The sequence below is a fragment of the Podarcis melisellensis genome (assembly GCF_964234715.1).
Source record: "Podarcis melisellensis genome assembly, chromosome: 11".
Classification (NCBI taxonomy): domain Eukaryota; kingdom Metazoa; phylum Chordata; class Lepidosauria; order Squamata; family Lacertidae; genus Podarcis; species Podarcis melisellensis.
In genome coordinates this window covers 28,429,741-28,455,792 of record NC_138543.1, presented here as the reverse complement: position 1 = coordinate 28,455,792, position 26,052 = coordinate 28,429,741, and the positions used below count along the sequence as shown (strand labels likewise).

The window sequence follows — 26,052 nt, the reverse complement described above, 5'->3', positions numbered from 1 at the left end:
ACATTATTACTGTTTTATTATATATAGAGAAAGAGATGCAGGAAAAAGTAAATTATCTATATATTACCTGTTATGACGTCATGCTTACATTTTGGGTGAGATCTGTAAACAGCTGCACGGTTCGAATGTACAGGCAGCCCAGCCCCAGTGCACCCCAGAAATACCTGGAATTAGAGGACTGTGGGGCAGCTTTCATTGCTTTTGTGGAAGAGGCAATCAACGCTTGAGGGGGCGGCAAGGCGGAAATGTGTTATGCACTGAAACTGGTAGCAATGTAGCTAGTTATTGTGCACTAAAAGCGGATTGAAAGAAGGGTGTCTAGTAGAAAGGGCACAAAACAAGGGAGCCTGCTTTGACTGGCAGAGCATTCCACTGTCACAGCACCATCACAGAAAAGGCCCTGAGAGCAAGACCTCTGAAATAATTTGCAAATCCAAGGCAGGCCTATATTGGAACAAGCAGTCCCTATAGTGACCCGGTCCTGAGGCTTTAAAGTCATGGTTTCCAATGTGGGGCACATGCCCCACAGGGGAGGGGCAACTGGATTTTTAGGGGGGGCAATTTGGAAGCTTGTTTAGAGCAAGTTAATGGCCTTTTAGGCTTCCTCCACGTGAAGAGGAGTTCACTTTTTGAATAAGAAGAATTATATGTCACAGGCATCAGGATTTTAGAGATGCTTAGGTGGAGCATGGCCAAAAGAAGATTGGGAACCACTGCTTTAAAGGCTCTGAATTGAGCCAGGGAACAAAGAGGATAAACCAAGGTACGACTGTATTCTTGCCATTTGCCTGGGCTGAAGAACTCTGTGCAATGTAAAGCAGCTAGATGGTGTAACAGAGTTGCAGGTCACTGATCAAGTGTCCATGCGCATGAAAGCTCACACCAATAACAAACATAGCTGGTCTCTAAGGTGCTACTGGAAGAAATGTTTTTATTTTGTTTCACAGTTGGTATGATTCTCCAGATTAGATCTAGTGTGTTTCATCACATAAAGTATTGTTGTTGAGTACATGGGGTGGAGTTCTACTGGAAGAAATGGGACTTCTTAATAGCGAAAGACGGAAATTGCCTGGCAAATGGTCTCTTGTGCAATATGTATTTCTTTCTTTAAAAAATATGCATCCCACCAGAAAAGCCATCCCAACAATATCTGGGGAATCCTATGCATGCCTACTCAGAAAAAAGGCTGTTCAAGTTCAATAAGACTTACTTCCAGGGAAGTGTACATTGGATTGCTGCCTGGAGTAGCTAACCAATATATAAAAAAGCACCCTATAATAATAAATGTGTTGAACACAATACACAAACAACAACAAAAAAGCAGTTCAGCAAAACAAGAGAACCCATAAGCAGCAGCAGCTGATGCTCACAGGCAGAAAATCTTCTTAAATAAGATGGCCTTTACCATCCTTTGAAAAATCCTCAAAGACCAGCAAGACAAATGCTCCGGGCTCCCAGATGGTGGGAGCCACTATACAGAAAAGCAGCTCCTTGCCATCACTCAATTCACTGTGGATGAAAAAGAACCCAACAGCAGAGCTTCATCAAAGCACTCAAAGTCTGAGGGGGTAAATATGGGATTAGGTCTCCTTCAGGTATCCAGCCCTTTAAAGGTGAAGTGGAGCACTTTGAATTTGGCTTGGTAGCTAACACAGGGGGCACTGCAGGGTTCCTGGTGTTCATTTGGAGAAAAGGTACCTTCTGTTTTCTGGTACCTCCCTCGCCCTCCCTCCACCAGGGCTGGGCAAATAACAGTCAAGTATTTTTAGAAGAATAAATGTCAGTGAGGACAACAATGAAGATAGTCACCAACAGGCTAGATCATGAGTAGGCAAACTAAGGCCTGGGGGCCAGATCCGGCCCAATCGCCTTCTAAATCCGGCCCGTGGACGGTCCGGGAGTCAGCGTGTTTTTACATGGGTAGAATGTGTCCTTTTATTTAAAATGCATCTCTGGGTTGTTTGTGGGAGATAGGAATTCATTCATATTTCCCCCCCAAAAAAATATAGTCCGGCCCCCCTCAAGTTCTGAGGGACAATGGACCGGCCCCCTGCTGAAAAGGTTTGCTGACCCCTGGGTTAGATAAACTAATTGTAAAGCAACAGCAAGCCAAAAACCTAATTGGACTGCTGTTATTGTGAAACCATGACATTCTTCTCAAAATGTAACGAATCGTTTGCATTTTATCCCACCCTTCCCTCAGTGAGCTCAGGATGGCATACGTTGTCTCTTCACACACACTTTGCATCCTCACAACAACTGTGAGGCAGGTTAGGTGTTCTCGCAGATTGCCTGCGTGGCCGAGTGAGGATGTGAACCGGGGTCTCCCTGCTCCTACTCCATGGATGAGGAACCTTCTAGGCCATATGCCAGAGGTCACATGCCAGGGATGGATGGGACCAGACGCAAAAGTGGATTGACCAATGTATGTTACTCTTACTTTTGTACAGAAGCCTTGTTCTACACATACCTCTCCACTGCCTTACATCCAGGTAAGCAAGACACACAAGCACACTTCTGGCCAGGCAGAGATGGTCAAGGAAGCTGCAAACCAGGGCTGGTGTCAGGCTTCAGGGAATCGGATCCCTCCCCCAGTGGCAGTAAATAAGCAGATCAAATGAAAGGAGCATTCTTACCAGATACTGTAGTTTCTTTAATAATCACAGCGCGAGAGAAAGGAATGTTTATCTCTCTAAAAATGGTGTTGTTCACCTCCACTGTTTCCATTAATCTACATCACTCCTACGTTTGGTAATCTGAGCTTGTTGCCACTGCACTTTCTGTACTATCACTTTCAATGCCTGTCTAGTCCTAGGCGAAGGGGGGTCAGGAATGCTTTCCAAAGACAGTGAATCTGCCAGCTGTCTCTCTCCTGGTGTTTCTTCTTCTAGCAGTTCCTCACCAAATATTTCCCAGCTTCTCCTCTATGGATGATGTCCCTCTGCAAACCACTGTTCTAAATCAATACTGTCCTCCTGCCCTTGGGAAGGTTCAGAAAAGGGGGGAGGGTTTCCCACCATTCCTTCTCAGTCCAGTCCCTGACAGCTGGTGAGGCATGTGGCCTGGGGAGAGTTGCAAAGGCCAGACAATGAAGTTCCCCATTCCTGTCCTTCTCAGACACACTGCCCACCGAGGACAGCTTGTGTTCTCGTTGAAGATGCCTGTCGTTATTGCACGTAACCAGTGGAAGGAGCTCTGCAATGTTATTTGATTCCTCTTTGATTGCTGCAGGGTTGGGGGGGGCAAGTGGTCCTCCTCAATCCTGCCCTCACTAGCAAATAGCATCGTAATAAAATTAATTGTTACCTTTCACCTTGGAGCATTTAACAATAGTTCACCATTGTTAAATAAAAGTGGGCCAAAGCTCATTCCTCACTTGCGCCAATCCATTTCCGACCTCAAAAATGAGAAGTCAGAATCTGTAGGTTGTGTGTGTGTGTGTGTGTGTGTGTGTGTGTGTGTGTGTGTTGCCCTTACCTTAGTTAAGTTTGTGAAGTGAGTGAGTGTTCCCCTTTTTTTTGTACCTCAAAAAGAACCTCACAGCTCTCTGTTGCAGCCTCACTGCATTTTACCCTTTTGTCTGTACTTTAAAAACAGCCTCACAGCTCTCCGTAGCTATGCAACCCTGCCAACTGCTGTTTGTTTTGTTTCATTTTACGCCTAAAAGTAGAACCTCACTGCTCTTTGTAGGTCCCCAGCCCCATCACTTTTCTTGGCGTGCCCATGAAAATGATTTCCATGCACAGTCCAGGAAACTCAATGGGGCCGGGAAGCTACAGAGAGCCAGGAGACGCCATTTATTTATTTATTTATTTATTTATTTATGTATATATGTGCAGGGAAAAAGGGGAGAACTGGGCTTGCCAATTTGCTGAATACCCTTTCAAATGCCATCGCATCACAAATCTGGTGAAACTTTTTAAAGTCCAGTTCTTTGCTCACAAATTTGGATTTCATGAGAATTACACCTGAAGTGCTAATAGTAAGCACAAGAAAGGGATGTGAGCAATGCCAGCACTGTCCTCATGAGTCCCACATGCAATGGTCCTGCATTCTTCTCTTGTGACCTTCATACTGAGTGAGAAGGTCTGATATGCATTCACTTGTATCTGTTCAGAAGCCTCTGTGATCAGGAACATTGCCTGGGGTTGTTGATCTTATGGAAGCTTCTAAGCATATTCACCTGCACATGTTTAGAACACCCTTCAAAGGAAGATCAGAGAATGCAAGGCCAAGTGTGTGAGGGTATGTGTGTGCACTGTGTTAGAAATTGGGTTGCACAAATTTAATTTCTCTTTCAACAGCATTGATTAGGTGTGTGCTGAATATTATCCAGTTTTCAGGCTATAAATAATGATTGAGCTAGAATTATACTATTCTGATTAAGAGAATATTGACTTTTAAAAAAAAAAACCTGAGTTTGGTGCCCTTGTTTTCTATAGCTCTTTTGCAGACAACCAACTACTGATTGCCTAGTGAATGTGGTGGTACCACAACATGTAATTAGAACGTAAAAATAAAAATACAGTAATAATTATAATTAAAAAGCAGAAGACAATCAAAAATAAAACAATGCAACATCATATACTGAAGGGAAACCTCACATTCAGCCATCCCCCAAGCCTGGGTGAAAAGGTACATTGTGACATGTGATGTCCCCAAAATCTGTAAAACATAGGTGCTAGGCACACATCCACAGAGAGGGAGTTTTGGAGCTTGGTCACCTCTACCAAGAAGACTCTTCCACTCTCCATCCCCCCTCAAACCACCACGGGTGGCAGAGTTGCTAACAGAACCCAGATCAACACTGCTCCAGGTTGGGTCTGTATGGGAAGAGTCAAGCTTTCATTCATATGGGATCCAAGCTATTTGAGGTTGTATAAGTCAAAGACAAGACCATTGATTGGGCCAATCAGTTTGGTCTACATGATGATGTCACTGAGGGGAAGCACAGACAACTGATTCCTGTGTTAAACCAAGCTACTCAACTTAGACCAGGTATAATCCTAGCCAATCAGGAAGGATGCATTAAATGTGATGGCTGTACAAGGCCATGTAGCCAGTAACATTTGACTACATCATGGCATCCTTGATGGCAATAGAAGTCAACTGAAAATGAGAGGCCAAGATGGAAATTGAAAAACACAGACACATATTTTTCCAAACCATGCTGAAAAATCATCTAAAGAGAAGAGTGTTTGACACTATCAAAAATGTTCCCCCAAATGGCTTTTGTTTAATTCTAGGACTGAGTCACTTAATCATAAACTCCCTGTAAAACAAGGAATAGCTAGCGACGGAGAAGCAAGCCCAAATGCATAATACTTCTGGCTTTGTCTTTGCTGTAGAGGGATGTGATTTGGTATTTATGTACAGATGCATCAGCTGGTTTTCTTGTTGCAGGGTTGCAGACCTCTCCCTTCCTGTTTCTATTAGCATAGAGCAAGTGAAATTAGTTGCACCAGAAGTGTATTAGTGCGCCACTCCAGTAGTATAGCAAAACAATGCTGCGCTGGGAGTGAAATGCTTATCAGGATAAAGTTTACTTTTAGCGTTAAGAATTAATTTAGCCGAATTGGTGTGGCGAAAGTGGTAAACACAATCCCCCCCCCAATGTTGTTTGTCAGGGTGTATTATATCACCCTGGATTGCTTTGTCAATAATCTGCCTGGCCTGTAAGCTAAAAATCTAAGATTGCCAGGATGACTGACAGGCTGGAGATAGCTGATAATTCTAAGGAATTGGAGGTGTAAAATCTTTAAGGACCATGTCTACAGTATAAATGCCAGGGTATCTCCACATCACTCTGTACTTACAAAGGCAACAGCATTGTTAATGGCAGCCTGTCTGTCCATCAAGTTTGCTACAAGGAGGATTTATTCCTCTTTCACTCCTTATCTTCCATTGCTGTGTTTATTTCGAAACCAGCTGCAGAATAAATTGCCTCTTGCCTTCACCTCCTACACAGAGTGCAATACTCTGGGAAGCCTAAGACCATTGTGTTTTTAAGCGGGGTGGTGGTTGCTCTCCCCCCCCCCTTCTTCAGTAGACTAACCTCTAATTGCATCTATGAAATGCATAGACTCTCCTTCCCCACCCCCTTTCAAGCTTTAGAGCATCTTCTGTGCAGAGTAAGATGAGCTCAAGTTGAAAATATCTTACTCACAAATGTATGGTGGGTGGAATGGGGGGGGAGGCTTGGGATGTAAGTGGGAAGGAGAGGGCGAATTTAGTCGGTAAATACAAGGGCCTCTTGGAAATACAACTATATTGGTAAAATGAAGTCATGGGGTTTGTTGTCCCAGTGACTTCTATATAGCATAAGCTCAGCACAGGAGTTTCAAAAAGGATCTCTTCCCACCCTCCCCCAACACTTTATATCTCTCCCAGCAAGCCAAGCTGCTCTTGTTCTCGCTAACGTATCACTGCCTCTACAAAAGACTCGGCAAGAGGGATTTAATTATTCTGTTGATGATGCAGAAGTCAGAAATGATTTTACTTCTGTCTCTCAGAGCTATGTTGGCACACGTTTAGAAGGGGTCCTGAGCTGTGTGACCTGGATTCCTTTATGAGAAAATGGCATTAAATTAATCATATAGTGAGAGAGACAATCATGCCTCAGACACTTTGTATCCAGATGAAAGCACTATTGGGACCAAAGAGAATGACTGTGTGTGTGTGTGTGTATGTGTGTGTGTATGCGCCTTCCTATCTTTGCAGAGCAGTTCTTGGTGGAGATGTGTATATATACATGTATACACATCAGTGGTGGGGGGAAAGGTAGCTTGGAATCTACTGGTACATCTCTGTGAAATTTGTGGTAGATTCGCAAAGGTTTCCATCTCCCAAGAAGAGAAAAAGAGCATTTTCCTCTTAATTAGGCTGCTGAAATAACCAAACCCGGGGCAGGGGGGAACCAGGAGTGGAGTTTTTTGTAAAAGGACTATGAACTCAATTCTGCTGCTAAAAGCAAAGTCCAGGATGGAGCGTGTGCTCTGGGACACTCTGGTCCTTAATTCTAAGTGGCAGGCTCTCAACCAAAGGATGGAATTAGATGCAATTGAAAGGCATTGCCACCCCTTGTGATAAGATGAAGTCTGCCAGATTTCAGAATGGCGGCTGCAGTGATTTTCCCCAAAGGGCAGACTTTGGGGCAGGTACAAAATGAATTTTTGGAGACAGGGAGGAACATAGTATGAATCCTCAGGAAAGACTGGGGCGAGCAATATGTTGAGGCAAATGAGCCAATCCGAAGCTTAGGGAGTCCCTGACCTAACTCAAGATATCTCTTTAACAGTGCAATGCTACTTGGAGACATGAGAATTCATAATTCAGGATACACATAGAGCCAATACACACCCCTACTTTTTACCAACTCTTTTTCTGTGGGCTACAGTTGGTGGGGACAGCACAAGCTCCAGGTTCTGCTCAGCATTTTGGCAGCTGCATTGGGAAACTCCTTGAAGGTGGGGCACCCTCGTTGACTGACAATGGTTGGTGAAGTCAGGCAGGGTCGGACCTGATGTGGGGTTGGTCCTGCCTCAGCCAAAGCCTATCCAGCTGGCAGACTGGGAATTGGGATTGCTCTGTGAGCCTTCAGATAGAATTGTGTTGTGATTTCACCATGAAAGAAAAAATACACGGCCCATCCAAAGTCACCATCATCTTAGCTGCAATTGTGTCCTCTTATGATCCTGGCCTAATCTTTCCCTTTTTGTTTCTCCTCATCTCTGTATAACCTCACTCCATGTTAAGAGGCCTCCACTGGACTTAAAGTAGGAACTGTGTGTCATGAAAATTGTATTATCCCATTCTCTCCTTTTGATATAGAGGACTATTTTAAACCCTATTCATTTCTAGTTAAAATTAAAATACTGATTTGTTTCAGGAAAACTACCCCTTTCCCAGGCAATTCTTGCACCTCAGAGAGAAAGATAATGGTCACTGGTATAAAGCTCCACTCTAAGTAAATTTTTTTATGTGGAATAAATCCAGCCAGCTGAGTGAGTCTTTTGTAAGTTTTTGACGCCAACACAGAGCGGCCATCATCAGTCTGGAAAAGGGGAGCTACAAATGAGGTCATTTATGTGTAGCTGAGATCTTGGACAAGATGGATTTGAAGTGACACATCTTTGAGCAGGCTAGCTATTAACAAGATTGTTCTTTGTTGAGGACATTCAATAACCAGATTGTCTGTAACAAGATTATCTTGTGTGAGAGATAAACCCTGAACTGGTTTCATGATGAAACAGTCCTGAGAAGTAATAAACTATATAGGCCAGAGTATGCACAAGTTAGTGTAAGAGACCTTAAGAGAAGTGAATTCTGGCCTGCTAAAAAGATGTTGCCAATTTTCTTGGCGTCCCACTGCACTTACTTGCTCAGACTTGTCTTAAATAAATCGTAGGCACTGCTAGAATTAACCCCCCTTTTTTTTATTCGTCCGCCATGTCTTGGTAGATGCTTATTTACTTATATTCTAGGCAAGCAGTAAATCAGCAGGATCATTTTTATATGTGGCAAGAATGGTATAATGGAAAGTCTTAAAGACCATGTCATTCAGAAAGATAGACAATAACTTTATTGTTTCTCTTGAGCTGGAACAGAACAACACAGGTAGCGCCTAATTCCACTCAGATACAATTAAGTCCACTGCCACCTAGTGACTAAACTATGTAATGGCACTAACAAAACAAACAGCTACCTTCCTGTGAAATTGCCTGCAGCACAGTGACATATGCCCTTTGCATACAGAAGGACACATTTTCAAACCCTGGCATCTCCAGGTAGCACTGGGAGAGGCCTCTGCTTGAAACCTTGGAGAACTGCTGCTGGCCAGTGTACAATACTAGATGGATGGTTGGTATGACTCAGGAGAATTCAGTTTCCTTTACTCCAATAACAACTCAAGTAACATAGAATCTGTGTTATGGGGAGGGGGTGTTGCAGTATCTTTGGGGAAGAAATAATGATAAATGGGTATGAAGCCATCTTTTCTTGAACCAGTTTCTTTGAGTGTGAGATCCCAGTTCTCAAAGAGAGAAGTGAACCTTCTTATGAAACTAGAAAGGCTCTTCCTGAGAAGAAGGGACAGAATGTTTACCTCTCTCACACAGATGCTGATTGGAAGCAGACTGACCTCTGTATACAAGAACTGAGGGAAGACTGCTAGGTTGGCAAAGGCTCAGAGTTTCATTTTGATGTAGAGAGAACCACTGCAACAGAACGTGAAAAGCATCCAAAGTGATGAAATGGACTGTTTTGATGATGCCTCACCTTGCTCTGTCATATCCTTGCCCATCTTTGCCCTTCTTGTGTCCCATTTTGCTGGGTTGCCCTTCACCACTTCTAGGAGCCCCCTCCATGCCCAAGTCCTGAATCTCTGCACTTGATATCACACCAGGGCTGCAATCCCTGTGCTTGTTTGCTGATGTGATCAGCCAAAAGATCAGGCTAGGAGCAAACAGTGTTAAGAAGTAGCTAAGCTCAATTTAGCAATTGATAGAACAAGCTCTTTGCCATTGAGAATATTGCAGGATAATCTGCGCAGTACCCTTTTTTAAATAGAAAAAGCATGACCTAGAAGTGATGCCCAATTGTGTGATACTACAGTGGTACCCTGGGTTACAGATGCTTCAGGTTACAGACTCAGCTAACCCAGAAATAGTATCTCGGGTTAAGAACTTTGTTTCAGGATGAGAACAGAAATCGCGCGGCGGCAGCAGGAGGCCCCATTAACTGGTGGTTCAGGTTAAGAACTGTTTCAGGTTAAGAACGGACCTCCAGAACGAATTAAGTTCTTAACCCGAGGTACCACTGTACTATCAATACCTAGAACTAAAAGAAAGAGAGGCTGTGCTCATAGTCTTCAAAACATTTCATAAAATAATAGTTAGGTAATTAAATTAATCGAAACATTAGATATTAAGGTAGCCATACATAGTTTTGGATTAAAATTAGTACTTAGAGAATCTTCAGCCAGGTGGGTGGTTTTTGGGTGGCTTTTTACTACTCTGATGCAGGATTTTTTTTCCCACTGAAAGCATCATGTAGTTATTTAATGTTATCTAGTATTTATAAAGGGATGCAGGTGGCGCTGTGGGTAAAACCTCAGCGCTTAGGACTTGCCGATCGCATGGTCGGCAGTTCGAATCCCCGCGGCGGGGTGCGCTCCCGTCGTTCGGTCCCAGCGCCTGCCAACCTAGCAGTTCGAAAACACCCCTGGGTGCAAGTAGATAAATAGGGACCGCTTACCAGCGGGAAGGTAAACGGTGTTCCGTGTGCTGCGCTGGCTCGCCAGATGCAGCTTGTCACGCTGGCCATGTGACCCGGAAGTGTCTGCGGACAGCGCTGGCTCCCGGCCTCTAGAGTGAGATGAGCGCACAACCCTAGAGTCTGTCAGCTTACAAAAAAGAAGGGAAAATAGACAAGGGAACATGCAAATGCATGAAAATGACCAATAATTGTTTCAGTTTTCTTAACAAAACAACACATTTTTGTAATAATGATATCATTATCCAAATCTCAGGTTACCGTAATGCTTTAAGGTAACATATGACCTCACAGTCTGATGTCGTATAGTCCTGGTTTAGCATCAGATCTGCTATTTATGTCAACTGGCCTTAGTTCCCAATAACTAGAATCTTTGAGATGCAGCAAATAATAATGGAAATGACAAGTCTGTATTGCCTTGTTGGCTGCATTTTGGTTTCATTGCCATTGACATGTGGCTGGCTGGAAGCCACTCAACACTTTTGTTACTGTTATATTTCCTACTTTATATGTGTTTTCATTTAAGACATTGGCAATGGGTCTAGAAAACAGGAGAGGAAGACACAAGAAAGAAAACATATTATTACACTCCCCCCCCCCCAAGTTGCCTATGTTCTTTCCACATCAGTTTCTGTAATGGTGATTAGGGTAGCGGAAACTAGAGTTGCCATTTGTTGCTGTGCCTTGCCTTTTGTGAAAAGTCAGTTATTGTAAAAAGTCGGGATTCAATGCTTTTCATTTTAAATCCCTGAATAAATAAATGCCAGGTGTTGAGTATTTGATTTGGCAACTTTTCAGAGCCTCTTGTACTTAGGTGTCTGTAATTGTACCCTAGCTAGTCTGCCTCTTTGCTGAACAGAATCTTGCTTCATTATTTGATACTGTTTGGATGCTTTTGCGTATTTCATGAGGGCACCTGAAATTATACCCTTGGACTCTTTTAGCCACTTCTCTTTAAGTCGTTCCACACAGCCTAGGCAATGTTTCATTGACTCGTTGTCTTATTGGCTTTACTTAACCACAAGGTTCCTGCCCAGGGAATGGGCACCCTGCCAGAAAGAGAGCTGGTGTTGGTGTTGACCTTTAAAGCCCTAAATGGCCTCGGCCCAGTATACCTGAAGGAGCGTCTCCACCCCCATCGTTCTGCCCAGACACTGAGGTCCAGCGCTGAGGGCCTTCTGGCGGTTCCCTCACTGTGAGAAGCAAAGCTACAGGGAACCAGGCAGAGGGCCTTTTCGGTAGTGGCGCCCACCCTGTGGAACGCCCTCCCACCAGATGTCAAAAAGATAAAAACTACCTGACATTTAGAAGACATCAGGGAAGTTTTTAATGTGTGACATTTTAATGTATTTTTAATCTTTGTTGGAAGCTGCCCAGAGTAGCTGGGGAAACCCAGCCAGATGGGCAGGGTTCAAATTATTATTATTATTATTATTATTATTATTATTATTATTATTATTAGTTTCTGACAGTAAGAGTTGCTTAACAGTGGAATGGATTCCTTTGGGAGGTTGTGAACTCTCCTTCACTGGAGGCTTTTACACAGAGGTTGGATGACTATACTAGAGGATTCAGTTGAGATTCCTATATTGCAGGATGTTGGACTAGATGACCCTCCGGGTCTGTTCCAATTCTACATTTCTATGATTCTAAGAGAAGACCAAAAGAAAAGATGGTTAAATATGACTATATTTTGAGAAATCAAGTTATTTAATGTGTATGTACTTACATGGATTTTCATAGGTTCTTTTTGAATAGGTTAGCTATGTTTTTTCCATAGTTTTTCTATAGCTGTCCAGAAGTCATGCTTTGCTATGCAATCTGTAGGAACTCTTGGATCAGGGAGATTTGGATTCAAACCTTGCTTCAACCTCTAACACATTGGGTAGTTTTGGACACATCATTGAATCTCACCCTCTGTCTATCAGTGAAAGGCAACTGTGACTAACCAATTTGTGGGATATATTTATCATAACTAACAGACATAAGCATCATAAAAACTTGGCGTATTACCAAGTTGTATAGTAATAATTTCTACCTGTAGGAAAAAACTATATGCTTTTTTCTTGGACTTTGTGATTTTTACTGGGGTTTGAAAAGAGATCTGGTCCAGCTTGGTGACTTCCCATAAGCACCTGGTTGTCCATTGTGAGAACAGTATGCTGACAAGATGCCCCTTTAGTCTGGTCTACCCTAAGAACTTTTCTAAAGTTCTTACAAGATGGAAAGAGAGACTGCAGTTTGAGCCTAGAAAACATTTGACTCACAAAGCAATGGACTCTTATCAGTAACGCTTCCTGTGCATACTTGATGGTTTGGCCACAGTGACACAAAAAATATTGCTAAATGGAATTTCCTGCTGCATCTCAAAGCAAAAAGGCTGTTTTACTCAGACCTATCTTGTATTAGGATTTTGTTCCCCCCTCTGCTCGTTTTCTGTTATGGATGCTGCATGGACTAAGACTATAAAAGAGGTAATTTAAGGGCAAATCCACACCTGAAAAGTCAAAATCATTGGTTTCCCCTTACAGAAGGCTCCCTGGGGAACATAATACAGGGAATCATGGGCAATTTACTACTAGTTGTGATATATAACTGTCTGATGTAAAAAATCAATGGTTTTCTCTTTAAAAGGCTTCCCTGGGGACCAAAGAGTAGAAGGTCAGAACAGGTTACTAGTTTGCATGCTTGTCTGTTTGTTCTTTGATGGCAAACAACACTATAAGTAACGACTATTCACTGCCAGGAAGAAAGTAGCAAGAAGCTGTCTGTGTTCTACCTTACCTACTACTGGAGTAGCATTTTTAAAATATTATTTTCTGTCTCAAAGAAGAATGGAAAAATTGTGGAATGAAACAGTGATTTTTCTCTATCTCTTACTTACTGCCTTATTCTTTCTGCACCTTTGGTTCTCTGAAATACATACACAGACATGCAGTTCCTCGTGTGCACACACATCTAGATCATGTCTACAGCACGATTTTCTCCAAGCTTTAAAGTAGATTATTTTGGCTCCTCCTTTGGGTTGCCACATTTTTTATGGACCTTGCCTTTGACAGCTCTCATATGTACCCAGACAATGCTTTGCATAACCAGGCCGCGACAGCACCAGCCCCCAGGGATAATAAAAAAGGAATAAAGACTCTGACGATGTATTATGGAATTAAAATTAGGCCACAACTTTATTAAACTTCCGAATGTAGAAAGGCCTTGCTTTAGGCCTTGGGCATGTATCCCTCCCAGCCCCCCAGCCAGGGGAACTGGGACACATCAGGGTAGTTCACTGACAACTTTTCAGTGTATGGCCAGTGACACCCAACTATATAACCCCTTTTAAGAGGGAACCCTGGAATCGCCACCACAGGGGGGTGAGTCACCACTTCACCCACCCACCCCCCATTATAGGGAAGAAAATGTTGGTTTCTGCTTTCTTCTCTGTGCAGTGAAGTGCTTGTCACGAGACAGGTTGTTTACATTCCACAGTCAGCGTGCTGTTGGCTTTCCCATGGGAAGAGGAGACTGGATGTGACGTACACTGGTTTCCTGTTTTTCACAGTTCTCTCGGAGTTCTTTGTTTCCGAGGAGAGAGGAGTTGCTTCTCTGCTCTAGCAGAGGCAAGATGCCTGCTTGTAATCTCTCAGCATTGAAGTGTAAATAAATTAAATTTAAGCATGTGGCACGTACTGCTCATTCTTCCGCTGTGTAAAGGACTCTGAAAAAATCAACAGAAAAGACTAAAGGATTCCACCCATAAACAACCAAGGTTGTGATGAATTGCTACAGGGAAGACAAAACCTGGTCCTTCAACAGCAACCAGTCAAAGACTGTAGCAGCGCCCACTAAACAGGAAGAAAAAGTTAACCTGCAAACAAGAAAACATTAAACTAAGGGAGGGTAGGGTGGGTGAATCTCCTGAGCCGACTGCCTGGCTACTGTTGGCTCTACCCCCTATATATAAATGGGACTGGCCCCACCTCCCATCAATGAAACTTGACTACTGTGGCTGGGCGTGAACCTCCCAAAAATAACTCTGAGAGGCAGGCCAGCCCCTGTTTGCCATTAAGCTCCCTGGGAACTGTAGCACCGCCCACGATCCCTCAAAGGGCACCCACAATGTAAAGTGTGAGTGCTCATTTTCCGTCATAGAGTGGACTGATAGACGAAGCTACATTTGCTAAAGGTGGTTTGGTTGGGCATGATTTTCTCAAACTCATTTATGTTTATGTTGCCTTTAAGTATTTGGTAGGATTATATTATTTTTAAAAATGACAAAAGCATTGAAGACACAACTTTAATGACTGAAGCTTTCCATTAAAGTGGACCTACTTATAAGTTTATCTTCGGTATTTGGTATTCACAAATATCAAATTTAGTCCCTTCGATCATATGTCACTGTTGGCCAACAAGTCTTCTGTAATTTACTGTTGAATGATACCCCTGCTCTTTGTCGTATCAAAATAAATTAGTTATGCCTCTGAAGATCTACTGAGCTTTCAAGGGCTTATAAACTCCACCTTGAGTTGAGAGATGAGCTGTACATGTCCAACAATTCTTCTTTGGCTAGGGTCAAAATATGAGCAAGAGCAGAATATCTACTCCTCCCATCTCTACCATTTTTGTACCCAAAAAACATGCTGCACCAAAAAATGAATGATTAGGGCAAATCACAATGGCGCTTGCTGTGCACACAGCATCGCAACTTGTAGTAGCATTACCTTGATATCAGTGGTTGATCCAGGAAATCAGAAACATGCATTGGTACTACTACTATACTGGCAATAATCACCACAAGATGAGTGAGATGCTAGAAAAAAAAGAGAGTATGAAAGTCCGTGTGTTCGTGTGAGACAGAAAGACAAGATAGGATGGGATCGATCTTTCTTGGTTAAAAGAAGGTCAGCTCAGTTTACCTATTATGTTAGTGTGCTACCTGTCCATAGAAGCAAGCTTATGGTGCTTTCAGAATGACCAATGTTTACCACTCATATTCATTGTTCCTCAAACCGTCTACTTTCTAGACTCTCAAGCACCTGCTGAAAATTATGTTCCAAGGATGTTGAAGGAGAAAAAGCTGTCATGAAAAATTCAGTAGAAGAAAGAGTGAATTATTCTAAACCATGGGATACTGTTTACGGTGCATAACAATGAATACATATACATATGTTGTATATCTATGGGGGGGTTGGATTTTCATATATGTGAAAATGTATTTTTAATTAGCAAATTCATATGATATATTTGTGTATGTGTGTGTGTGTGTGTGTAGGCCAAATAACATATAACTGCATAACTAGAGCCACAAAGGTTTGGGTAGTTACTGAGTCAGTAAATGGAAAAGGTGGTTTAATGTAGAAATGTAAAAACTCTGTGGTCAATGAACCAAAGCAGAGAACACATATTAAATGAAAAAATCACTCATGCAGCATACTGACCAGAAAGAGGATGGAAGAAAGGTTGCAAGAGGGGGGAAATCTTGAAGTCATCAGCCCATAAGCAGTGAAATAAAAAAAAGAATTCAAAGGCATGTTACCAACTCTCTCTCTCTCTCTCTCTCTCTCTCTCTCTCTATATATATATGCAGGTTTTGGTGTCCTCGGGTGTCTTCCCGTGTAAAAGTTGGGGTGTCTAGGCGACGTTTCGACGAGGTCTCACTCGTCATCTTCAGGCTGGTGCTTTCGGCTTCTTGTTACTGGAACAGAGCAGGATCTCAGTGTTTGAGTTCCTATAAATACTGTTGAGGGGGTGTGGTGTATAGCCTCCAATGTTCTGGGCAGAGAGGAAGTTCCCAGGCTAGTGTGCCTTTTCTTCTTTTGTTCCTTAATTACTTGAGGGATATCTTGAGTGATTTCTTGAGTGATATCCTGAGTACCACTTAGGTGGGTCATTAGGTGTGGATTAGTTGCTAAAGTCTTTGTGTCTTGACCTCTTGAACTTTGTGAAGAGTTTTTCTGAGAAGATGGCTGTACTGCACTTAGTTGTGCTCTGGCTTGGCTTCGTGTATAGGGGCGAGCTGTGGTTTTGTGGCCTGTGTCAGCCAGATCTGTGTAGGGATTGCAGGGGGGTGCAGCATCCGGAGGTGCCACCATGGTTTGGCTACTGGATGGTGTCTGTAATTTATCTGTGGAGAGGGTCTGGGTTTGGGTCTGGTGTGGTTGATTGGTGATGGCGTTCTGTGTGCCTCTGGATCTGGTGTCAGTTTTTGTGGGGAGGGCTAATTTCCAGATGTCTGGCAAGCGGGATGTGTCGTCACGCTTGTTCATGTTGTGAGGGTGTTTCTCTATCTCGATGGCTTCCATGATTATTCTCTTGTGGTGATGTTCCATGTTAAAGAGCAATTTGGAATCTGCAAAATTAATTTCGTGTCCTGTTTCTTTCATGTGTTGGAAAAGAGAGGAAGTTTTTTCTTCTTTTTTGACGGCATTCTTGTGTTCTGCGATACGTGCATTTATTCGTCTGTTTGTTTGTCCAATGTACGTGGCTGGGCAGACTTTGCAGGGTATTTCATAGACCCCTTGGTTTTCCAACTGGATTTTATCCTTGGGGTTTCTGAGGATATTGGCTATTTTTTGGTTGGTGCAAAAGGCTGTTTTGATATTGTGTTTATGGAGGATTTTGCTAATTTTATCTGTAGTGCCCTTGATATAAGGAAGGAGGGCCATGCCATTGTTTTCTTCTGTGTCTTGGTTTTTGGGGGGTGTTTCTTTTTGGATTAGCTTCGTAACCCTGTTTTGCTGGTATCCATTGGCAATTAACACATTTGAGAGATTCTGTAACTCAGTTGTCAAGTGGTCTTTGTCAGCCAGGCGTTTGGTTCTGGAGATGAGAGTCTTGGCTACGGAGTTTATTTGTGCAGGGTGGTGGTGTGATTGTGCATGTAAGTAGCGGTTGGTGTGTGTTTTTTTCCGGTAGATAGTGTGTCCTAGGGAGCCATCAGGTTTTTTGTAGATTAGGACGTCAAGGAAGGGAAGTTGGTTGTTGGCTTCTATTTCCATAGTGAATTGTATTTTGGGGTGTAGGCTGTTGAGATGTGTGAGGAAGCTATCCAGTTTTTCCTTCCCGTGTGGCCAAATTACAAAGGTGTCGTCAACATATCTGAGCCAAAGTTTGGGTTTGTGTTCTGACTTGTCTAAAGCATTGGTTTCAAAGTGTTCCATGTACAGGTTTGCGATGACCGGTGAGAGGGGTGATCCCATAGGTGCTCCTCACAACATGAACAAGCGTGACGACACATCCCGCTTGCCAGACATCTGGAAATTAGCCCTCCCCACAAAAACTGACACCAGATCCAGAGGCACACAGAACGCCATCACCAATCAACCACACCAGACCCAAACCCAGACCCTCTCCACAGATAAATTACAGACACCATCCAGTAGCCAAACCATGGTGGCACCTCCGGATGCTGCACCCCCCTGCAATCCCTACACAGATCTGGCTGACACAGGCCACAAAACCACAGCTCGCCCCTATACACGAAGCCAAGCCAGAGCACAACTAAGTGCAGTACAGCCATCTTCTCAGAAAAACTCTTCACAAAGTTCAAGAGGTCAAGACACAAAGACTTTAGCAACTAATCCACACCTAATGACCCACCTAAGTGGTACTCAGGATATCACTCAAGAAATCACTCAAGATATCCCTCAAGTAATTAAGGAACAAAAGAAGAAAAGGCACACTAGCCTGGGAACTTCCTCTCTGCCCAGAACATTGGAGGCTATACACCACACCCCCTCAACAGTATTTATAGGAACTCAAACACTGAGATCCTGCTCTGTTCCAGTAACAAGAAGCCGAAAGCACCAGCCTGAAGATGACGAGTGAGACCTCGTCGAAACGTCGCCTAGACACCCCAACTTTTACACGGGAAGACACCCGAGGACACCAAAACCTGCATTCCTGTACCCGTGAAAATCTACGAAAGCATATATATATATATATATATATATATATATATATATATATATATATATATATATATATTTGGTAACACGTCTTTGCATTCTATACACACACACACAAACACACAATCTTCACATACAATTTTAGAGACCTCATCACAGGAAGAACACCGTTACCATGCAGTTTGTACCAACAAAGATCATTTTAGCATCCTACAGCAGTTATTACTGCATTAATTCTTGTTATGAATATGTCTCAGAAATAGCAAACGCTTCCCCCAGAATATGTCCTGAGTGCAGAGAAAGCTTTGCAAATCAATCCACTCTAATGAAAACTCCCATCCAGCTTGTGTGTCCAAGTACCAAGTATATCCCCACAATAGATAGACACTGTGGAGGGTTTGGGAGAGAAGAAAGAGCTGCTGTACCAGTCAGACAGGACAGGAGCAGAAGGAAATTGTCATCTTCTCTCTCCTTCACCTAACAGTTGGTGCTGTGAGGAACTTCACTCAGAATCCCTTTACAGTTCTATATCCTTTTTTTGTAGTGACAGAGTGTGTGTTACTGTCTGCCTGGAGGTAATTCTAGGTACTCTTCTGTTCTTCCTGATAAGCCTGAGCACTTACAAAAGCTAATATGGGCCACTGTTTTTGAAGCAACAGTTATTCTGTGGGAACCCTGTGGAGAGCAACCACAAGATTGTGTGTTGCTCATGGGTTATCTCAACTGCGAGCAATGTAAGTATACCTCAGCCCCGAGGACGTGATCAGTGTAAGTACAGTCTATATGCTTAAGGGGGAAACTGTCATCACATCCACTGGTTCTCCCTCCTCAGCACGCCCAACCTTTATATGTCTTGTGTCCATGTCCATGCCAGTGTGGTGTAGTGGTTAAGAGCGGTGGACTCGTAATCTGGGGAACCGGGTTAGTGTCTCCGCTCCTCCACATGCAGCTGCTTCATAATTGATCCATGGCTATGCTAATAAATTGGTGAAGCATTGCAACTTTAGTCAGTTTTTGCTGATTAATTGGCACAAGTCCTATTTAATTGGGGAGGGACACATTTTGCTTTCAAAACATGATTTAAAGGTCCTGTTGTCTCTATCCTTCTGAATACGGGTACAGTAACATTTGATTCTTTTTTATTTGTCTATTCATTAGATGACAGTTCATTTTAGCCAATCATTTATTTTTCTTTATTTGAGTTCACTCAGGCCATGGTTCAGATTGAAACTTATGCATGCCACTAAAATGTGCCACCCACTCCTTTCATCTAACTGATCGAATCATGCCTTGACTCTAGCATGTGCAACATGACAAACATACCTTGATATATGATTTTTTTAAAAAATAAAATTGTAATTATCTCAGAATATGTTCTGAACATCCATTGTTTGGAGATCTATGCCACCAACTTCCCTTTGTCTGCTGCATAGTAACTCGAATAATCTCTTCCAACTGTTTACTTCTGTTTGTCATGACTTACAGCTCAGTTTTTAAAAGTACAGTACAGGGGCTAAAACAAATGTTATGAGTCTCCAAGAGATGGCGATGTTGAGACTTCTGTTGTCTCCAGATTCCTTTACTCTGCAGCCGAGCTTCTAAGGAAACAGAGAATTATTTTTAAATTCTGCATGATAGTGTCTTTATTAAAGAACATATATTAATCTAGAAGGCCTCTGTAGAGTGAGCTGTGGAAGAGCCAATGGTATTTAGAGAAATATATTGCACTCATAGAAACAGTTACAAACTAAGGCAGTTGGCATCACCATGGTACAATATGAATTATCTTCAGAACATCATCCTACATCCCAGTATGTAGAATATTTTATGCACCGTGATGTTTTTACTAACACGGAATTTAAAATATCACAAGATGGCATGGAAAACTTCATAATTTAAATTTTTTTTTAAAAAAAACGCACAACAACATTAAAATATTCCCTGATCCAGAATGAAATCCCGAACCAGTTGGATCCCTAGCTACTCTCACAGCCAGCATGGGCTGGCAGAGGGCCTGATCTGTGCTTACTGATTGCCAGCCTAAATAAAGCTGGCATGGGTTACCAAACTGCCTCCCCCACAAGACACTGCTGTTCCTGTGAGTGACTGGTCTGTGTTTGCAGTAATACCTCCACTATTTCATAAAGCCAAAGTGTCAGGTTAAGACTTGAAAAACCCACATACACATTTGCTTAAATCAGATTTGTTGTAGACCTCTTGAGAGCAGACCTCTCTCATCTCAGAGGAGGAAACCCTTTCTCATTTTACAAAACCAAGCTTAAGCAGACCAAACTCTTCTTCATATGGGATGACAAGACCTTTCCAGCGATGACAAGAAGGGACTGGTGTCTTTGTCCATAAATTGCCTAGAACTCCCATAGAACTCCCAATATAGTCAACTGACATCTCTTCAAATATATGGGAGCTGTTTTAGGGTGGTTTCAGATCATAGCCACACTGTGCTGAGCAGTGCCGGATTTATGTATAGGCTAAGTAGGCTGAAGCCTAGGGCCTCTAAATCTAGGGGGCCTCACCAGCCCTCCTGCTCCTCAGCGGGCAGTCTTCCCTCTCCCAAAATTGCAAACCCAAGACTTCATGCAAGGGCAGGGCAACTCAGGCCTCTAAGTCTAGGGGGCCTCACCAGCCTGCCCGCTCCCCAGTGCCACACTCTCCTCTTTCCCAAAATTGTAAACCCAGTGGGACCCAATTTGAAGCAGTGGGGTACAGCTTGAAATTTTTTTTGTAGGGCCCCAGTTCACAGCCAAAGTCTGCAAAATAAAATCCATCTAGATTGCCCTGGTGCAGGGGGCCCCTTAGGAGCAGCCTGTGGGGCCCAAGTTGGCCCAATTGCTCCAATTGCCTTCAGGTCATCCCTGATGAGACTGTGCAGTGGTTGGACTGACAAGCCCTGCACCTTCTAGGTCCCTGGTGTCACTATTCAGAGTACAGACTCAAGGGCTTGTTATGGAAATAAGGGGGGCACTTATTGGAAATCAGTTTTGTCACCTCTCCCCCCCCCAACCCCGAGACAATGAGCCCAGCCACCTTTTATTCACAGTTGCATAAGCACTACACTACAGCATGGCCATAAACTTGTACATTCAACCGCTGAAATATACACCCAATATGTAGCAATGAAGATTTATGTTACTGCTTTATGAATGAACACAATGTTTTATGAATGGACTCCGTATTTTGTGAATTACCTAAGAGCCACCAATAGGGAGCTCTAGAATCTGACGGCTAAACAATTGGGTACTACCAAACATCGACCCCTATTGCTGAAAGCAGGTAACCATCTGGGAATGCTTCAGCTCAGCCTTTGCACTGTTGACTGAACACCCCCTGCTATGCAGATAATGGAGAAAGCTTGTAAATTGTATCCCTTCTGGCATCCTGGCCAACTCTATTACACTGGTGTAAAGCCTGGTGCACCAGAAACACAGAATAGCAGCAAATAAAATCCGCTGATACGTCAGCAACCGATAAGACTTGTCAACCAGTTCTTCCAAAGTCTTCCTAAATTATAAAGCTCCAAAATACAGGCCAAAAGAGAGCAGGTCTGGGAAGAGCGAGGCATACAAATGGGCACCACCAGTGAAAAGGCCCTGATCCATGTAACTCCTGCCCTGTCATTTGATAGAGTGCCCACTTGCCCTCCTTCTTGACATGGAATGCTCTCTATTAGAGTCTCCAGGTCCAGTACAAAGACCATAAGAAGGGAAAGCAGGGACCTTGAAGTTCCCAACAGCTGTTAATCAAGCAAGCAAGCAAGCAAGCACACAGGTCACCTTTGTCACAGTCAGAATGCCTATGTCCTGGCCAGGCCTGCACCCAATCTTGTTTTTGTACAATGTTGTTTGTCCTCAGTAACCAAAATTATATTATCAACATATACAAGCAGAAAAGTTGTTTTCCTTCATTTGCAAGGAATCGTAGAAAACAAAGTGGCACTAATATAGAAAAGTTCTAGGGTGACAACAGAAAGCAAACTAAAAATGCTTTTGCAGTTCATCAAAACTATCCAGCAATATCAAGTTATAGGATAACTGGTGCTATTAGCAGTAATCCTTCTAGTTGGTTAATTGGTTCGGCAACTTCCATGCACATGACGCGTGATGCTAATTATTTCCCCCAATTATTTCCAAGAGTTAAATGATAACTAATCAGAGGCAGCTACAAGAGAGCTATGAGATTCAGGTGAGGGTCAGATGACTTGTCAATCCCAGCAGGTATATAAGAGGATGACCCGGCCTGCCCAGGCATCCGAGCCTCCGATCACTACATGGAGAAACACCAGTTTATCAGGATACCAATTATAAATGGCTACACAGAAAATGTGTTATCAGAAACCAACCTGCCCCAGTGGGACGTCTCTAGTAGAGGAAGAGTTCTTCCTTTGGAAGAAGGGATACTTTGGATCAAATCCAGTGTTCATGCTGAAAGGCAGCTTACTGGGAAGGGCCATAGCTCAGTGGTAGAGCATCTGCTTTGCATGTAGAAGGTCCCAGGTTCAGTTCTTCACACCTCTCCTTCCCTGAAATCCTGGAGAACTGCTGCCAGCCATTGGACAATACTGAGCTAGATGGACCAGTTCAAGGCTCACCATAAGGCTGCGTCCTATGTATGAAAGTTGAAATGTAGGGGGAAACAGCCCTGATGCTCACCATGCCCGATACCACCGCTCAATCCACTTTTAAATATTTTGTCGTAACTTCAAGATGAGCTGCCATCTGGGGTCTCAGTGAAACCATCAGATGGCTCTTTTGCCACGCATTCAGTTCTTACCACTTTCACAGAAAGCTGCATCTTGCTGAAATAAAAACAGATCAAGTGAAGCACCCCTCATTCAATAGATAAAACAGAACGAGACCTCCTGTTTTCCTGCCCGTACACTCCAATTTCCTAAAAGTTATAAAATTACCAGGTGCTATGCTTTATTTAAGCTCCGCCATTTACTCGATCTGTTCCCTACAAATTATATCACAGAAGCTGTTTTTGTTCTGATTATTTTAATTTGCCATTCTATATGGTAAACTCATCTCAGTGTTTGTAAATTATTATCCAAACAAAACCAGGGAAAAAATGAAACACAGGCACAGTATTTGGCAGGCTGCAAAATCCTGTGGGCTTTCTACACACAAGGCTTGCAGTGAGCTATAGAAATTGGTTCATTCAACTTCCTTTTTTCTCAACTTCCTGTTTGCACACCGATGGGAAACAAAATATTCTAGTGGGTGTTTGAACAGCTTGAGCTACAATGACCTAGAACCATTGCTCAGTGCTGTAAATGCTGGCTTTGGATTTCTGCAGCTTGAAATTCAGCATCCCCTCTAGACCTTCAAGGTTTAATTCCCTCCACTTTTTGAGCTTGTTGTAAGCCACACATTTCAGAGTAGATAGCTCTTGATTACTCAGTATGTTGATGCTTTTTTAGAAGAGAAAGAATATTATTGTCCCTTCTTAAAATGCTGGTGACAGTTTTCTCACAGCAATGATAATACGTGCCCAAATTGCAGGACTTATATTACAGCATACATTTGTACTATCCTAGACCCATGTGATCGTAAAATTCTCTTATACTCACATCGTAATTCTATTTGACTTTCTTTCAAGGTTGTTGTTTGTATGAACACAATGCAGGCTCCATGAGTGGAACAAGGATGATTTCTCTCAGCCTGTCATAGAGCATTATTAAGGATGGACAGTTTTCCAGGGAGTTATCCTTGTGGTTCCTATGAAGGTAATGCTTATCTTTTTCCTAGAGTGTAGGTGATGCTATAGTGACACCTCGTGATAAATGAGAAGTATTGCATGTATTATAACAAGCATTTTAAAAACTAGTTAAGAGGGGAGCACTTATGTGTTTGACTCTGAAGAAGATGCATATTAAACAAAAATCTGTACTATGAACCACATAACTAGCAGCAGAAAGCCCACCATTACTACTGATTTGGGAAACCTAACCATTGGATGAATATATCTGATGATTTCTTTTGCTTCAGCAAGCTCACATCTCCTGCCTTAAAATTGCATTGAGGGTATTTTTTAAGAAACACTTTAATTGAAGTAGCAGAAAAAATGGAACTCCTAAGCTATTATTTATCATACAGATGTGAGGGTAGTAAATAATCTATGATGCCAGACCCTTCACAAAGAATGTAAGTGAAGTTATTGAAGTGTTGGATTTGTTATTCAAGTGCCAAACCTTAGCAAGAATTGAATTCCCTTTCTAATTTATTACCATCCCTATAGTTACATGTCTTACTTCAGGTTTTCTTCCTCTATTTTAGTTTCTGCTTTTCTCAGATATGTGTGGATTTATAATGCCTGAATCTGTACCCTTTCAGAATTGTTAACAGCTTGAAGAATCTTGTAATTTTGAAGCCGAATGTTGGACTTCATTGGACATTTGAATCAACATGGGCATAAAACACTGAGAGGTAAGGCATGACAGTGCGGCTACTGAAAGCAATATTTGAAAAGCCGCTGCTATGATGCTATGGTGATTATCCTACCAAGTTTTGTTGGAAGATGTTATGCTGCAAAGGCTGTGCCAGAGTCTCTCACAATCCAATGGGAAAGAAAAACACTGGTCTAACTAGTCCTGTACTAGGCAAAGTAACATATCAAAAGCTTACACCTAGGGTCACTGCAGCTGCTGGTGGTTGATGAAATCTATAGGCATGGTGCCATTTTTATGTTATTTAATTGGAGTGATTGTGAGTGACAGCTGGAGGAGCAATTGACAAATAAGGGAAGGGGGTCCCACATGGGCGGAGGATGCTGCAGGAAGATGCAATTAACACAAGACTTCACCTATACAAGGTGAGAAGTAGGGTGGAGATAGCTAGGCTTTTTCCTCCCAGACAAACCCATGGAGTAAAACAGGTGCAGGTTTGATACACGACTGGCTGAGCATCATGATATGGAGTCTGCCATTCTAGTCAGACACATGGAATATTTAAAATGGCAAGTTTCTCGGGTCGCAGGATACATTAGACTGGAGCCTTGGACCTTCTGCATACAGCGCATTAGCTCTGCCATGGCTAGCATGGATGATGACATCAAGAGAAGATACATAATCCCTGAAGGGGCATCACATAGAACAGGGAAAAGATTCTTTCGTGCTGCTCCAGGAGGCAGGGCTTGATCCAAAGTTACAGGAGGGTAGATTTGGGCTGAACATCATGAGAAACCCCTTAAGCATAAGCACAGTTTGACAAGGGAACTAGTTGTCTGAAGGAAGGCGGGCTCTCCCTTGCTGGTGGTCTTATGGCAGAAGCCAGATAGCCATCTTTGGAAATGATCTAGTTCTGGATTTCCTGTGTTGCTCAGAGTTGGAAAAGATGGCTTAAAAGGCCATGATTCTGTGATCTGTGCCAATGAACAGGGACAGCCCTACCATTCGGCAGAGTGCAGCAACTGCCTCAGGCAGCAGATAGTGAGAGGCAGACACTGGAGAGAACTATGTGAACCATGCAAGCTGCCCTGTGCCCTCTAAGCCAGCCTGCTGCCCTCAGGTATAGTAGAGAACTCTGTTGTGTTACCAGCATTAACTGCCAGTCAGCTCTACTTTTTATGTGGAATGGGAGAGGTGCCATCTTGTCCTCAGGTAGCATATGTCTTTGGCTGGCCCTGCCTGTGCTGACTCCTGCAGGCTGTTTACTGCCCTCCGTTCATCTTCTCGAGCTGTTGCTATTGACGTTCTTTCAATTCTGAGTGCTGCTGTTGCTTCGATTTGACAGTATCTCTCTCCCACACTCTCAGCAGCTGCTTACTGCGACAATGTACCTCTAGCAAAGTGGGAAGCTGAACAGCTGCTTGAGGAACCCAAGCCAATCTTCTGCCTGGATCTCTTGGCAGATCTCGTGAAAGT

General features: G+C 42.9%; 2 long non-coding RNA genes across 6 annotated transcripts in view; one reads left to right on the top strand and one right to left on the bottom strand.

Moving 5' to 3' along the window:
- LOC309380368 overlaps positions 1–26,052 on the bottom strand; it is a 664,373-nt gene that overhangs the window by 350,653 nt on the left and 287,668 nt on the right. The window lies entirely within an intron of this gene.
- Positions 1–26,052, top strand: part of LOC309380351 — a 481,084-nt gene that overhangs the window by 429,459 nt on the left and 25,573 nt on the right. For all 5 annotated transcript variants that reach the window (XR_014172855.1, XR_014172856.1, XR_014172857.1 and 2 more), the window contains 2 exons: positions 23,790–23,916; positions 24,524–24,616. This is a non-coding gene — a long non-coding RNA (uncharacterized lncRNA). The remainder of the gene's footprint in view (positions 1–23,789; positions 23,917–24,523; positions 24,617–26,052) is intronic.